General features: G+C 37.4%; 1 long non-coding RNA gene across 1 annotated transcript in view; it reads right to left on the reverse strand.

The window, feature by feature from the left end:
- The window catches only part of LOC309865626, a 72,622-nt gene extending 59,672 nt beyond the window's left edge, over positions 1–12,950 (reverse strand). The window contains exons 1-2 of the long non-coding RNA XR_014312207.1: positions 12,865–12,950; positions 12,387–12,489 (exon numbers count right to left, since the gene is read on the reverse strand). This is a non-coding gene — a long non-coding RNA (uncharacterized lncRNA). The remainder of the gene's footprint in view (positions 1–12,386; positions 12,490–12,864) is intronic.
- Positions 12,951–14,084: the final 1,134 nt, after the last annotated feature.

Raw genomic sequence — 14,084 nt, forward strand, 5'->3', positions numbered from 1 at the left:
ATATTTGATAGCTTCTCCAGTCACTGCAGCACCAATTAAAAGTGAAATGAATATCACAGTGAGCATTTTGTAATATATGTAATTATTGAATCACTTTGTTGTAACCAAAACTAATATAATATTGTATGTAAACTATATTTCAATTAATTTTTTTAAAATTAAAAAGGAAGCAATTTCTAAAAACTTAAATGAGATATTGAGAACATTTATACGGTAACTGGTAGCTACATGCTGTATGAGTCATTTGCTAATTTGTCCAGCCAAAGTAGCTGGGAATAGTATGGTAGCATACTCCAAACCTGAGAACTCTGTAGATATTGAGGAACACCTGTCTTCTCCAACCATCTAAAGTTTCAGACCCAAGAACAAGTTTTGCTGGTATTTAGGTTTCTAATTTTCATTTTATTACTTTCTAACTCCAATTGCTTTTATCCCAGTTTTACTCTTGTGGATTCATATATATGAGCTGTGGGGTAGTCCACGTGGTCACCCATAGAACCCTGACATTTCTTGTGTTGGTTGTTCGGTGTTTGTTCTTGGTAAATACAGCTTTCTGTTTCAGAGAAAAGGATTTAAAAAGTTTTTTAAATGGGCTCCTAAAGATCCTTGAATAGCAAATACCTTTTTTTGTCTTAATTTTTTATTTTTTATAAACATATATTTTTATCCCCAGGGGTACAGGTCTGTGAATCACCAGGTTTACACACTTCACAGCACTCACCAAAGCACATACCCTCCCCAATGCCCATAATCCTACCCCCTTCTCCCAAACCCGCTCCCCCCAACAACCCTCAGTTTGTTTTGTGAGATTAAGAGTCACTTATGGTTTGTCTCCCTCCCAATCTCATCTTGTTTCATTTATTCTTCTCCTACCCACTTAAGACCCCATGTTGCATCACCACTTCTTCATATCAGGGAGATCATATGATAGTTGTCTTTCTCCGCTTGACTTATTTCGCTAAGCATGATACGCTCTAGTTCCATCCATGTTGTTGCAAATGGCAAGATTTCATTTCTTTTGATGGCTGCATAGTATTCCATTGTGTATATATACCACTTCTTCTTGATCCATTCATCTGTTGATGGACATCTAGGTTCTTTCCATAGTTTGGCTATTGTGGACATTGCTGCTATAAACATTCGGGTGCATGTGCCCCTTTGGATCACTACGTTTGTAACTTTAGGGTAAATACCCAATAGTGCAATTGCTGGGTCATAGGGCAGTTCTATTTTCAACATTTTGAGGAACCTCCATGCTATTTTCCAGAGTGGCTGCACCAGCTTGCATTCCCACCGACAGTGTAGGAGGGTTCGCCTTTCTCCGCATCCTCGCCAGCATCTGTCATTTCGTGACTTGTTGATTTTAGCCATTCTGACTGGTGTGAGGTGATATCTCATTGTGCTTTTGATTTGTATTTCCCTGATGCCGAGTGATATGGAGCACTTTTTCATGTGTCTGTTGGCCATCTGGATGTCTTCTTTGCAGAAATGTCTGTTCATGTCCTCTGCCCATTTCTTGATTGGATTATTTGTTCCTTGGGTGTTGCTAAGTTCTTTATAGATTCTGGACACTAGTTCTTTATCGGATATGTCGTTTGCAAATATCTTCTCCCATTCTGTCAGTTGTCTTTTGATTTTGTTAACTGTTTCCTTTGCTGTGCAAAAGCTTTTGATCTTGATGAAATCCCAATAGTTCATTTTTTCCCTTGCTTCCCTTGCCTTTGGCGTTGTTCCTAGGAAGATGTTGCTGCGGCTGAGGTTGAAGAGGTTTCTGCCTGTGTTCTCCTCAAGGATTTTGATGGATTCCTTTCTCACATTGAGGTCCTTCACCATTTTGAGTCTATTTTTGTGTGTGGTGTAAGGAAATGGTCCAATTTCATTTTTCTGCATGTGGCTGTCCAGTTTTCCCAGCACCACTTATTGAAGAGGCTGTCTTTTTTCCATTGGACATTCTTTCCTGCTTTGTCGAAGATTAGTTGACTGTAGAGTTGAGGGTCTATTTCTGGGCTCTCTATTCTGTTCCATTGATCTATGTGTCTGTTTTTGTGCCAATACCATGCTGTCTTGATGATGACAGCTTTGTAATAGAGCTTGAAGTCCGGGATTGTGATGCCACCAACTTTGGCTTTCTTTTTCAATATCCCTTTGGCTATTCGAGGTCTTTTCTGGTTCCATATAAATTTTAGAATTATTTGTTCCATTTCTTTGAAAAAGATGGATGCTACTTTGATAGGAATTGCATTAAATGTGTAGATTGCTTTAGGTAGCATAGACATTTTCACAATATTTATTCTTCCAATCCAGGAGCATGGAACATTTTTCCATTTCTTTGTGTCTTCCTCAATTTCTTTCATGAGTACTTTATAGTTTTCTGAGTATAGATTCTGTGCCTCTTTGGTTAGGTTTATTCCTAGGTATCTTATGGTTTTGGGTGCAATTGTAAATGGGATTGACTCCTTAATTTCTCTTTCTTCTGTCTTGCTGTTGGTGTAGAGAAATGCAACTGATTTCTGTGCATTGATTTTATATCCTGACACTTTACTGAATTCCTGTACAAGTTCTAGCAGTTTTGGAGTGGAGTCTTTTGGGTTTTCCACATATAGAATCATATCATCTGCGAAGAGTGATAATTTGATTTCTTCTTTGCCGATTTGGATGCCTTTAATTTCCTTTTGTTGTCTGATTGCTGAGGCTAGGACCTCTAGTACTATGTTGAATAGCAGTGGTGATAATGGACATCCCTGCCGTGTTCCTGACCTTAGCGGAAAAGCTTTCAGTTTTTCTCCATTGAGAATGATATTTGCGGTGGGTTTTTCATAGATGGCTTTGATGATATTGAGGTATGTGCCCTCTATCCCTACACTTTGAAGAGTTTTGATCAGGAAGGGATGCTGTACTTTGTCAAATGCTTTTTCAGCATCTATTGAGAGTATCATATGGTTCTTGTTCTTTCTTTTATTGATGTGTTGTATCACATTGACTGATTTGCGGATGTTGAACCAAACTTGCAGCCCTGGAATAAATCCCACTTGGTCGTGGTGAATAATCCTTTTAATATACTGTTGAATCCTATTGGCTAGTATTTTGTTGAGTATTTTCGCATCTGTGTTCATCAAGGATATTGGTCTATAGCTCTCTTTTTTGATGCGATCCTTGTTTGGTTTTGGGATCAAGGTGATGCTGGCCTCATCAAATGAGTTTGGAAGTTTTCCTTCCATTTCTATTTTTTGGAACAGTTTCAGGAGAATAGGAATTAGTTCTTCTTTAAATGTTTGGTAGAATTCCCCCGGGAAGCCATCTGGCCCTGGGCTTTTGTTTGTTTGGAGATTTTTAATGACTGTTTCAATCTCCTTACTGGTTATGGGTCTGTTCAGGCTTTCTATTTCTTCCTGGTTCAGTTGCGGTAGTTTATTTGTCTCCAGGAATGCATCCATTTCTTCCAGATTGTCAAATTTATTGGCGTAGAGTTGCTCATAGTATGTTCTTATAATAGTTTGTATTTCTTTGATGTTAGTTGTGATCTCTCCTCTTTCTTTCATGATTTTATTTATTTGGTTCCTTTCTCTTTTCTTTTTGATAAGTCGGGCCAGGGGGTTATCAATTTTATTAATTCTTTCAAAGAACAAGCTCCTAGTTTTGTTGATTTGTTCTATTGTTTTTTTTGGTTTCTATTTCATTGATTTCTGCTCTGATCTTTATGATTTCTCTTCTCCTGATAGGCTTAGGGTTTCTTTCTTGTTGTTTCTCCAGCTCCTTTAGGTGTAGGGTTAGGTTGTGTACCTGAGACCTTTCTTATTTCTTGAGAAAGGCTTGAACTGCTATATATTTTCGTCTCAGGACTGCCTTTGTTGTGTCCCACAGATATTGAACTGTTGTATTTTCATTATCATTTGTTTCCATGATTTTTTTTCAATTCTTCTTTAATTTCCTGGTTGATCCATTCATTCTTTAGAAGGATGCTGTTTAATCTTCATGTATTTGGGTTCTGTCCAAACTTCCTTTTGTGGTTGAATTCTAGCTTTAGAGCATTGTGGTCTGAAAATATGCAGGAAATGATCCCAATCTTTTGATACCAGTTGAGTCCTGATTTAGGACCGAGGATGTGATCTATTCTGGAGAATGTTCCATGTGCACTAGAGAAGAATGTGTATTCTGTTGCTTTGGGATAAAATGTTCTGAATATATCTGTGATGTCCATCTGGTCCAGTGTGTCGTTTAAGGCCTTTATTTCCTAGCTGATTTTGCTTGGATGATCTGTCCATTTCAGTGAGGGGAGTGTTAAAGTCCCCTACTATTATTGTATTATTGTTGATGTGTTTCTTTGATTTTGTTATTAATTGGTTTATATAGTTGGCTGCTCCCACGTTGGGGGCATAGATATTTAAAATTGTTAGATCTTCTTGTTGGACAGACCCTTGAGTATGATATAGTGTCCTTCCTCATCTCTTATTATAGTCTTTGGCTTAAAATCTAATTGATCTGATATAAGGATTGCCACTCCTGCTTTCTTCTGATGTCCATTAGCATGGTAAATTCTTTTCCACCCCTTCACTTTAAATCTGGAGGTGTCTTTAGGCTTAAAATGAGTTTCTTGGAGGCAATATATAGATGGGTTTTGTTTTTTTATCCATTCTGATACCCTGTGTTTTTTGACAGGGGCATTTAGCCCATTAACATTCAGGGTAACTATTGAGAGATATGAATTTAGTGCCATTGTATTGCCTGTAAGGTGACTGTTACTGTATATTGTCTCTGTTCCTTTCTGATCTACTTCTTGTAGGCTCTCTCTTTGCTTATAGGACCCCTTTCAACATTTCCTGTAGAGCTGGTTTGGTGTTTGCAAATTCTTTCAGTTTTTGTTTGTCCTGGAAGCTTTTAATCTCTCCTTCTATTTTCAATGATAGCCTAGCTGGATATAGTATTCTGGGCTGCATGTTTTTCTCGTTTAGTGCTCTGAAAATATCATGCCAGCTCTTTCTGGCCTGCCAGTCTCTGTGGATAAGTCTGCTGCCGATCTAATATTTTTACCGTTGTATGTTACAGACTTCTTTTCCTGGGCTGCTTTCAGGATTTTCTCTTTGTCACTGAGACTTGTAAATTTTACTATTACGTGACGGGGTGTGGGCCTATTCTTATTGATTTTGAGGGGTGTTCTCTGAACCTCCTGAATTTTGATGCTTGTTCCCTTTGCCATATTGGGGAAATTCTCCCCAATAATTCTCTCCAGTATACCTTCTGCTCCCCTCTCTCGTGAATAGCAAATACCTTTTAAAAGACAGCACTTTAATGGGCTATGGATAACCAGTTCAAAAACAGAAGTATTGAATATCCCTTTAAATGTATATGTTTAAAAAGCTAGAAGGGAATAGATTTGGCAAAGTTTCTTCTCAATTTTAGAGAATTTTGAAAAATTTCTATATACACACCCATACACAACTGCAAAAAATTTATTAATGACCTGGGGAAATAACTAAGATGATAGATGCCAATCTAAACAGTATCCAGCTTATGCATGGTTGTGTCTGTTGGAAATAGTTATTTCTTCTATAACCTTTTCTCTGTGGAAGGGAAATGGAAAATGATAGGCATATAAGGCAGGGAGAAAATGAAGGAGGAGGAGAACCATACCACAGAGGTATCATGGCTTCTCTGAATAAATGGAACTGCTGGAATGGAATAAACTGGCACTGCTCTATAAATGGAACCATTTGCTACACGTTTTGAATTGCTAATGTTTGGGAGAATAGTGGACACTGGATCTTCATGTAAACTATAAATTTTATAACAGTGAATTAGCATGTTCGTTTAACAGAAAGTAAACAAATCTTAGAGCAAAGTGGATTCGGTGTATAACCTCACTTTTCCACTGCTTAATGAAGTGATGATGATAAAGCCAAGATAAACAACTTTATGCTTTGTAAGCACAAGGTAAAATAGTTCTGTGTCTAATCACTGTGTGGTCAGTGACAGGCTGGTACCTGCTTGGACCAAAGGTTTCTTAGTTTGCAGCAACTAGCCTTAGCAACGTGGGTGTTGTTCTAACAAATTACTACACTGGCTTTGGAACAGACAAGGAAAAATATATACAATGAATTCTGACACCCGCCCAACATCTAATAAGCACCTACTGTGTGCCAGGTACTTGGGGTTATGAAATAATGATAATGAAATGGAGACATTTGAATTCTCCAGAACTCCATGGAGTGTGGGAAAGATAGGTCACGATTATCTCATTTGAATTTCCTCAGAGGCAGACACTGAGATGAGGATTTGAGGACTACTAGTTTATTCAGGAGTGATTCCAGGAAACATGGGTAAGAAAGTGGAAAAAGTGAGTTAAGGAAAGCAACGAAGACAACTATATCTAGACACCACTGTAAGAAACTGGTAATTCTGCTGGGAAATGGTATAGAACACAAACCGATATTAGTCTACCCAAAAGTAGGGGAGATGGGTAATTATCCTTTAATTCCCAACCATCATTAGCTAAGGGGTGCTCCTAAGAGCATTTACTCCCTAGCACTTTTGTTCTTTTCCTGTACTATCAATAGAAAGCCTTCCATGGGACAGTTGCAGTAAGATGGCTTCAAGGGGTATGGGAGGATACCAGGATGAGGCATCAAGAGCGTCTGCTATAATAATCAAGTGTTTCAAAGAGTGGTCTGTCAATTAATGCACAAGAAAGAGAGTATTGTGGGATATAGCAAGAAAGGAGAAATTTGTGAAAGGGGATGGGGATTGATGCAGGTTCTGAAAAGTGGGAGGGGCTTCTGAAAGCCTGAGCTGCTAATAAAAGTGAGAAGAGTCTGTTCAGGAATACCTTGCAATGCAAGCTGAATAGTATGTAATCTACTCTACTTATAGGACTGTAGACATTGTGAAATTTTGAGCAGAGACAAGTGAACTATTTTGGTATGACAGTCTCCTACTTGTCCCTCAATGTCTATTCTTTCGTCTCTTATAGCAATAGAATTTTTAGCTTTTAAAAGCTGAACAAACTTAAGATTTAATTCCCAGACTCTCTTGGAGGCAAGTGTGGCCATGTGACTAATTCTGACTAGGGGGGGATGTGAGCAGAAATAACATAAACCATGCCTGTGCTTTGCAAAGGCAGTAATGACTGGACAGGCTCTCCCCTTTCACTTCTTTCCTTCATAGCGGCTTGAAAGTGAGCTTGGTGGAGAAGGTCATATGGATAAAGACAGCACTTTTGGGAGAGCAGAATATCAATGCAGGTGGAGCCTGAGCCTACAGAGACTTTATGGAGTAGAAGCACTTAATATTATTTTGGGTCTTTGTCAACAAGGCTAAGCCTATATTCTAACTAGTAGATTAGGGAAATTAATCTGGCAGTAATATTAACAGTAACATTTGGAGGGACATAGATGGACTACATGTGTTGCACATTTATCATGATTCTGTGGTTGGTGCTCTCTTTGTGCTGAGCTGTTTCATGGTCTGATTCTTTCTTTTAGATTGTTACTTCTTTTAGACCTAGATTTTCATGTTTACAAACTTAATATGACAAGAGTTCCTATAATATAGGAGGGAGCATAAGGACTGGAGTGGAGAGAATGTTAATGGAAGATCTTGGGTAGGTGTGACTTGAACAAGAGAAAGACACTTGATATAACATCCTGGGAAAATATTAAAGGAGAAATTTCAGTGAGTGTGACTCTAAGTTAACATACTTTTTGATATGTGAATGCTTATATTTGAATGTCAGTTTGAATGCCAGTTTGAATGCAATCTGGTTGAGAAAATGACTTGAGTTAGGGTGTTTTGTTGGAGTTGCAGTAATAATCATTTTAAACTGATTAAGCTGACATCTGGAAATTAATAAATTATATATTGCTCATTTATAGTCTAATCAAATGGCATAGTCCAGATTTGTATAATATTGCTAATCAAAGATTAAAATTGGGTGTGTATTTATGTTTGGTAGGTTTCTGATGCTGTTCTTAGGGCTCAATTCTTGTCCAGAAGCAACAAAATAGCATCATCTAACTTTATCCTAAGGATAGTCCCAGCCCAATGAGCAACAGAGGGGTGCTGCAGAAGGCACTGTCCAAAGACTTAGGAACTATGTTTCACAGAGGAACCAAGCCTCCTCCATATACCTTATGAATTGTACTCCTTAGGCAAGCTTCTTTGGAGTGTTCAGAGAAGGGGTGTCAATGCTGTGAATTGAACTACATTTTCTTGAGTATTGTGTCTTCTAGGAAATTTGTGCATAACCACAAAAAAACTTCCCGGGGATTATCATCTCTGGTACAGGACAGGTACTTAAGTAAATGTGTGTGGAGTAAATGAACAAAATAATTGACCATAGACTTGGTACCAACCATCATACCTGTGTGGTAGATTGTTCAACATCCCACAACTTAGTAGTCCTGTGCTTATTAGAAATTTGATTCTCCAGGGTGTGTCAATCCCCTACCTTTGTTGAAGCTTTTCCTCTACAAGAGTCTATGCCCTGTCCATAATCAGCCTTTTTCTGTAGATCAATATGTACATTCATATCTTCAGATTTTATTGGGCAGCAATTTTGTAACCCATATGCAATTCATTACTGTGTAAAATGCTCTGCTATTGGAGCCAAAATAAAATATAGGCTGTCTGAAAAGTCTGGCAACACAGGATAAACTTATTTCAAATAGTTTATTAGTTACCTTTTTGAATAGTATACTTAATATACTTTCCCTCAACCTCCAGACACCTTTTTAGGTAAATTTAAAGCAATTTAAAACAATAGGTCTGATCTTTAGTCTGAAAAAAGTACAATACTAATACTACTAATACTAATACTAATACTAATACTAATACTAATACTAATACTAATACTAATACTAATACTATTTCTATCATGTTTCCAGAGTAGTTGCACACTATGAAGTGTACTTATTGTAATTTTGTTTCAGATTAACAATAGAATCATAGCTTTAAATTTAGAGGTATTTCATCTGAAAAGTTCTCTGAAGAAAAACATACTGAATATACCTTTTTCCGATAATGGAAATACATGCTGTTTAAAAGTAAGATTTTCATGATTTTGCAGAATTTTTTGTACATATTATAATTGATAAGCATCTTAGAAAGTTTATGTTCTTTGTTATGGAATAGTTAAAAGAGAACAAGCATTTCAACATTTATTTTCAAATGTCTATCTTTAATATATTCAAAAATAAAATTGAGATTTTGTTTGATCCAAAATTTACTCTCTGCAATAAATATTTTAAAAGGAAGGGAATAATAAATTTGAAGTAGGAAATAGGGAAAAATGCATAATATTCTCCATCAACAAATCTGTCTTTGCAATATCCCAAGAAGCCAGCAAGTTCCATATGCTCTATAAACCCACTTTACAGGGGAACTTAATGGGTTGGATTTGCAGCAAGTTAAATGAGATTTTTTTTTTTTTTAACTGATTCAGTTTTCACAGGCTGACGCCTTTCACTGTTTGAGTGAAACCATCTTGGTTTTGAATACTTTGGCACATTTCACCATTAGCCTTGTGTCAAATGACCCTGAATCTGAAATGAAAGCACCCTTCAGATCTTCAGTTTGGGTTGGTGTCATAAACAAATCTGAGTTTTGTTCTCATGGCTTATCATAATCTCTTCCAAACCTTTGATGTATTTATGTCCAAGTTCAAGGATTATATGAGAAGCTTTGCACATTTACTTCTTCATTCCATTATGAATGGGCCTGAGGCAGAGCCTCTGCCTCCAACTACTATTCTATCTGTATAGTGATGATGATTTGGCATTAGAATCTTTGTCTGGGGTACTCTTTAGATAAAAAATTGCTTGTGTATGCATAAACCTATCATAGATGTATCAGTCCTTGTGGGGATATGCTGATAGAGTTCATGATCATTAGCCATATTCTTTAAAATTATCGATTGGCAAATTTCAGATTCAGAAAAAAGTAGAGGTTAGAGAAAAATCAATAGAAAAAGTAACAACCCATTAGAAAAGTCTAGAAAAATTTGTTTCCAAAACAAAATAGGTTGGTTAATGTAAAAACCTCCTCCTGAACCACATTCTTTCCATTTTGGGGGAGCACAGAACTGACTTTCTTGAGGCAGACTTGCTTACAAGTTTTAGTTGTGCAGCCAGCACCTCTTTAAAAGTTTTTGAACCAGACCTTACTGGCTTGAAATGTAATATATTTTATACTCGCATTTCCCTCTAGTTTTGTCTACATAAGCCTCAGGGGGAAAATGCTTATATATCCTCCTGACCTTTTAATAAATTATTGTGGGTCTTAGAAACACATTTTTCTCTGCACCTACTTTTCCTATCTTATGTATTGAGATGTTGGGTTGTGAATAAATTCTCCTTGTGTATGTTATTTGAGACACCTGCCAACATGTGGGAGTGGTAGGGTCATGAAAGTAATGGAGTGTTTTAAGGGACTGATTCATACAGCCCGAGAAATGTCAGTCTGTAATTACAAAGCCTGAATATCCCAAGGTGTGTCTAGATTAACTCTTCACATTGATGTAGAGCTTTATAATTGACTGACCAGTATCATATTCAGGGTAACATTTGACATGACTGATTGTAACTCTTCCTCCCTAGTAGTTAGGTAGATCACATACCTATTCTGGCCACTAGTGTCTTTCATCTCTCCTGTTTTTCCCTCCTTCTCTTTTCTTGTGCACAACACAAATATGTTTATATTACAAAGGCAAACTATATTTTTAAATAATTATTTTTATTAACATATAATGTATTATTTGCCCCAGGGTACAGGTCTGTGAATCATCAGGCTTACACATTTCACAGCACTCACCATAGCACATACCCTCCCCAATGTCCATAACCCAAGCAAACTATATTTTTTAAATGTAACTTATATCCCCAGTGGCCTACAAGACTGTTTAGGATGTAAACATGATGTGTATCAAACAAGGCTTAAAACAGACACTATCTGACAATACCTGTGAGAGTCATAAGGACCAAGTGCCACTAAGTCCATAAACACAGAGGTTGGCAAGGTTATTTCTGTTGGTGAGGAAAGAAGACTCATGCAGGGTGGGCAGAATTTGAGCTAGGTTTTCAAAATGAGCAGGGTCGTTATATTTTCAATAGATGAAATGTGAGAAAAACTGTTAAATGCAAGCAATGATTGACTAGCATCTGGGCAGACTGACAAGAAGAAAAAATGAAACTTCTGGGAAAGCATGGCAAGCAAAAAAGAAGAGGGTGGGAGGGAGAGAGTGCAGAACAGGTGGCCAATGGCCTGTTCTGACACATGCGCAAAGAGAGCTGGGAGGGTCCTGGCGGAGTATCTGTGTGTCCTATTTCCAGCCTTGGTGGGGACTTCATGCTTCTATGAGTGAAGCATAAGCTTGCCCCCCCTTTTTTTTCTTTTTAAGATTTTATTTATTTGATAGAGAGAGAGAGAAAGCCCAAGCAGCAGGAATGAAGAGGGAGAGGAAAAGCAAGCTCCCCACAGAGCAGGGAGCCTAATGTGGGGCTTGATTCCAGGATCCCAGGATCATGACCTGAACTGAAGGCAGACCCTTAACTGACTGAGCCACCCAGATCCCCCTTCCCCTTTCTAAAGCAATTATAAATCATCCTCAGGTCTTTCTCTCAAAAATCATTCCCAAACTAGATGTTATCCACACTGGAATTGTGTAACTGTGAATATCCAAAAACAGAATTTCACATTTTTCTTATTTTTATTTCTAATACATTTTATCTGTTCATTTTTGGCTCTTCATTCTAGGCCTAGAAATAATTTAGGATGTAGTTTCTGTTACGTAGTGTATCAGGTATCCCTACCAGCTTGGTTTTATGAGACTTTTCCCCCAGGCTAACATTAATTGATGTGTCAAAACACTTTGGCATTGATATCACTGTTTTTATGTCAAATACAAACATGTCTAATAACACTTTATTCAGCCTTCACTTCTCCATCAAGCCAAACACTTCACAGGAATCACACCACTTAAGCCCTTCTGATTTATCTGCCTACTGACCCCATCAAAAATTTAAATCAAATCATTCGGTTGGATGCATTCTTTATTCCTTTTAAAGTATAATTAAGCTGTCAATAAATTGATTATTCCATGTAATAGTTTTTCAGATATCTGAATCAAATATATCAAGTTAGAACCTTAAAATTCATCTTCTTGTTATTTCTTATATAAAATTAACCCATTTGTCTATCTCCAGTGTTCTGGTACTTCTCTTTGTGTAGCATGATTATTTAGGAATTACTCAAAGTGGTCAGGTTAAGACTTCCAGAGGAAGATTATATTCAACAGCCCAATAAAATGTCCCTTAGTAAAAGATTTTCATTTATCTAAGAACTTGAAAGAGGACTATTACCATTGCAGGGTTTTTGAAGTTATACCTCTCCATGCTTACCTTCCCTATAGATGACCTTCATGGCACAGGTAGGGCACAGGTAAAATTCAGGACATTCTGAGCTTTATGCTTGTGCATTCCTTCAGCTTGTTACACAGGGGTACTAGGGGAAAGGAATAAGTTATTGGAGGAGTCACACCCTGGTAGGAATTTTTCAATACATTCAGTAACTATTTTCATGATGGCCTAAAAGAAGAAGAGTCTGGAATCAATTTGTAACTCTTTTTCAAGCCTTCCCACTCTGCTTACTTTTTTGGTGGATAGTTTTATGGTAACTGCTAACAGAATATTTGCCCTGGTCAGGCAAGCTCTACTCCAGGTAACTGATCCCTGGAGAGTGTGTGCCTGTGGAGAAATCACTTAATTAATGTCTCTAGGTTTCAAGTGTACTAACTGTGAAATTGGGATTCCCCCTGGCATTAGCAGCTGTACCATCCAATAGATAGGTGTGTCATATTTGTGATAAGAATAGCTTTACCTGTGTGGTAATTGTGTTTCATGATTAATATCACTTGGACTCAATCCGGGGCACACTCTTCCTTTGCACTCCTTTCCAGCTTGTTGCCAACTTCTTGTATCCATTCTAAAGGTTTGTAAAAGTTCTTTGGAACTTTCATCCTTTGCACACTCTAACTCCAAGTTCTCGTTAAATTTTTGAGTAATTATAAACATTACATTTTCCATCACTGGGAGAAGCTGAAGGAATTTATGAAAATACACCTATATTGTAATTCTTCTATACCCAAATAATGAGATCACTTTAATTTTTTTTCTAATTTTTTTCTGATGCCTATTCTTTTTTGTCCAGTTCTTCTGCACATTCTTAAAAGTGGATTTTCTTGGTGTGTGTCCTCGTTTGTTTAACCACCCGGAAATTGAAGTGCTTCAGGCTTTTCATTCTTGCATAAAACCTTGGCTGCTTTTTCTTCCCAATATTTGGAAAAGTCAAGGTATCATGTGAGCTGCCAAGCACACTGGGGTGGGATTTGGAAAAGTTCCAGAGCCATATTAGTTCTCTATACTCCTTTCCAGCCCATTGCAAACTTCTTGTATCAGTCTCCTAAGGTTTGTAAAAGTTCTTTAGGACTTTCATCCTTTACACACTTTCCTTCTTAGCCCCAAAGAAATGAATTTCAAATTTACCCATTAACATGGATTCAGATTAGTAGTAGACCAACTGCTGGGAAGCATTTGGAAATAACCACTTCCCTGGTGGGAACATTGGAGCAAGAGAAACTTGTTCAGACCTCATACTTATACTGATTGGCTGTTAGGTGAATGGCGGAGACCTATTTCCCCCTTTTGATTTAGTGGGAACAGGTCAAAGGGCCTTTGAAAAGTATGCAACACTTCCAGTTTAAAATAGATCTTGGAAGACATTGAAAGAAGAAGGAGGAATGTGGAAATGCAATGGGACAGGGTTCTTTGATCCTAAACCCAGTCAGAATTTTAATTAGCAGTACATGTAAGACCAAAGAGAAGGACCTCCCATAGATCAGGCCAAGTAAAATGGAAGTTCCAAGAAATGATTGAGCTGTCCTATTTCCGACTGAATCCATCATGAAGGCTTGAGAGATTCTGAATGAGGAATCTTCCTTCTCTCCATATATTTTGAATAAGCAAAGTGTTGGTAACTTAGAAGATGTCTATAAAACAGAGAGATAATGTAACCAATGAATTATATACTATATGTTATAT

The sequence above is a fragment of the Mustela nivalis genome (assembly GCF_964662115.1).
Source record: "Mustela nivalis genome assembly, chromosome: 5".
Classification (NCBI taxonomy): domain Eukaryota; kingdom Metazoa; phylum Chordata; class Mammalia; order Carnivora; family Mustelidae; genus Mustela; species Mustela nivalis.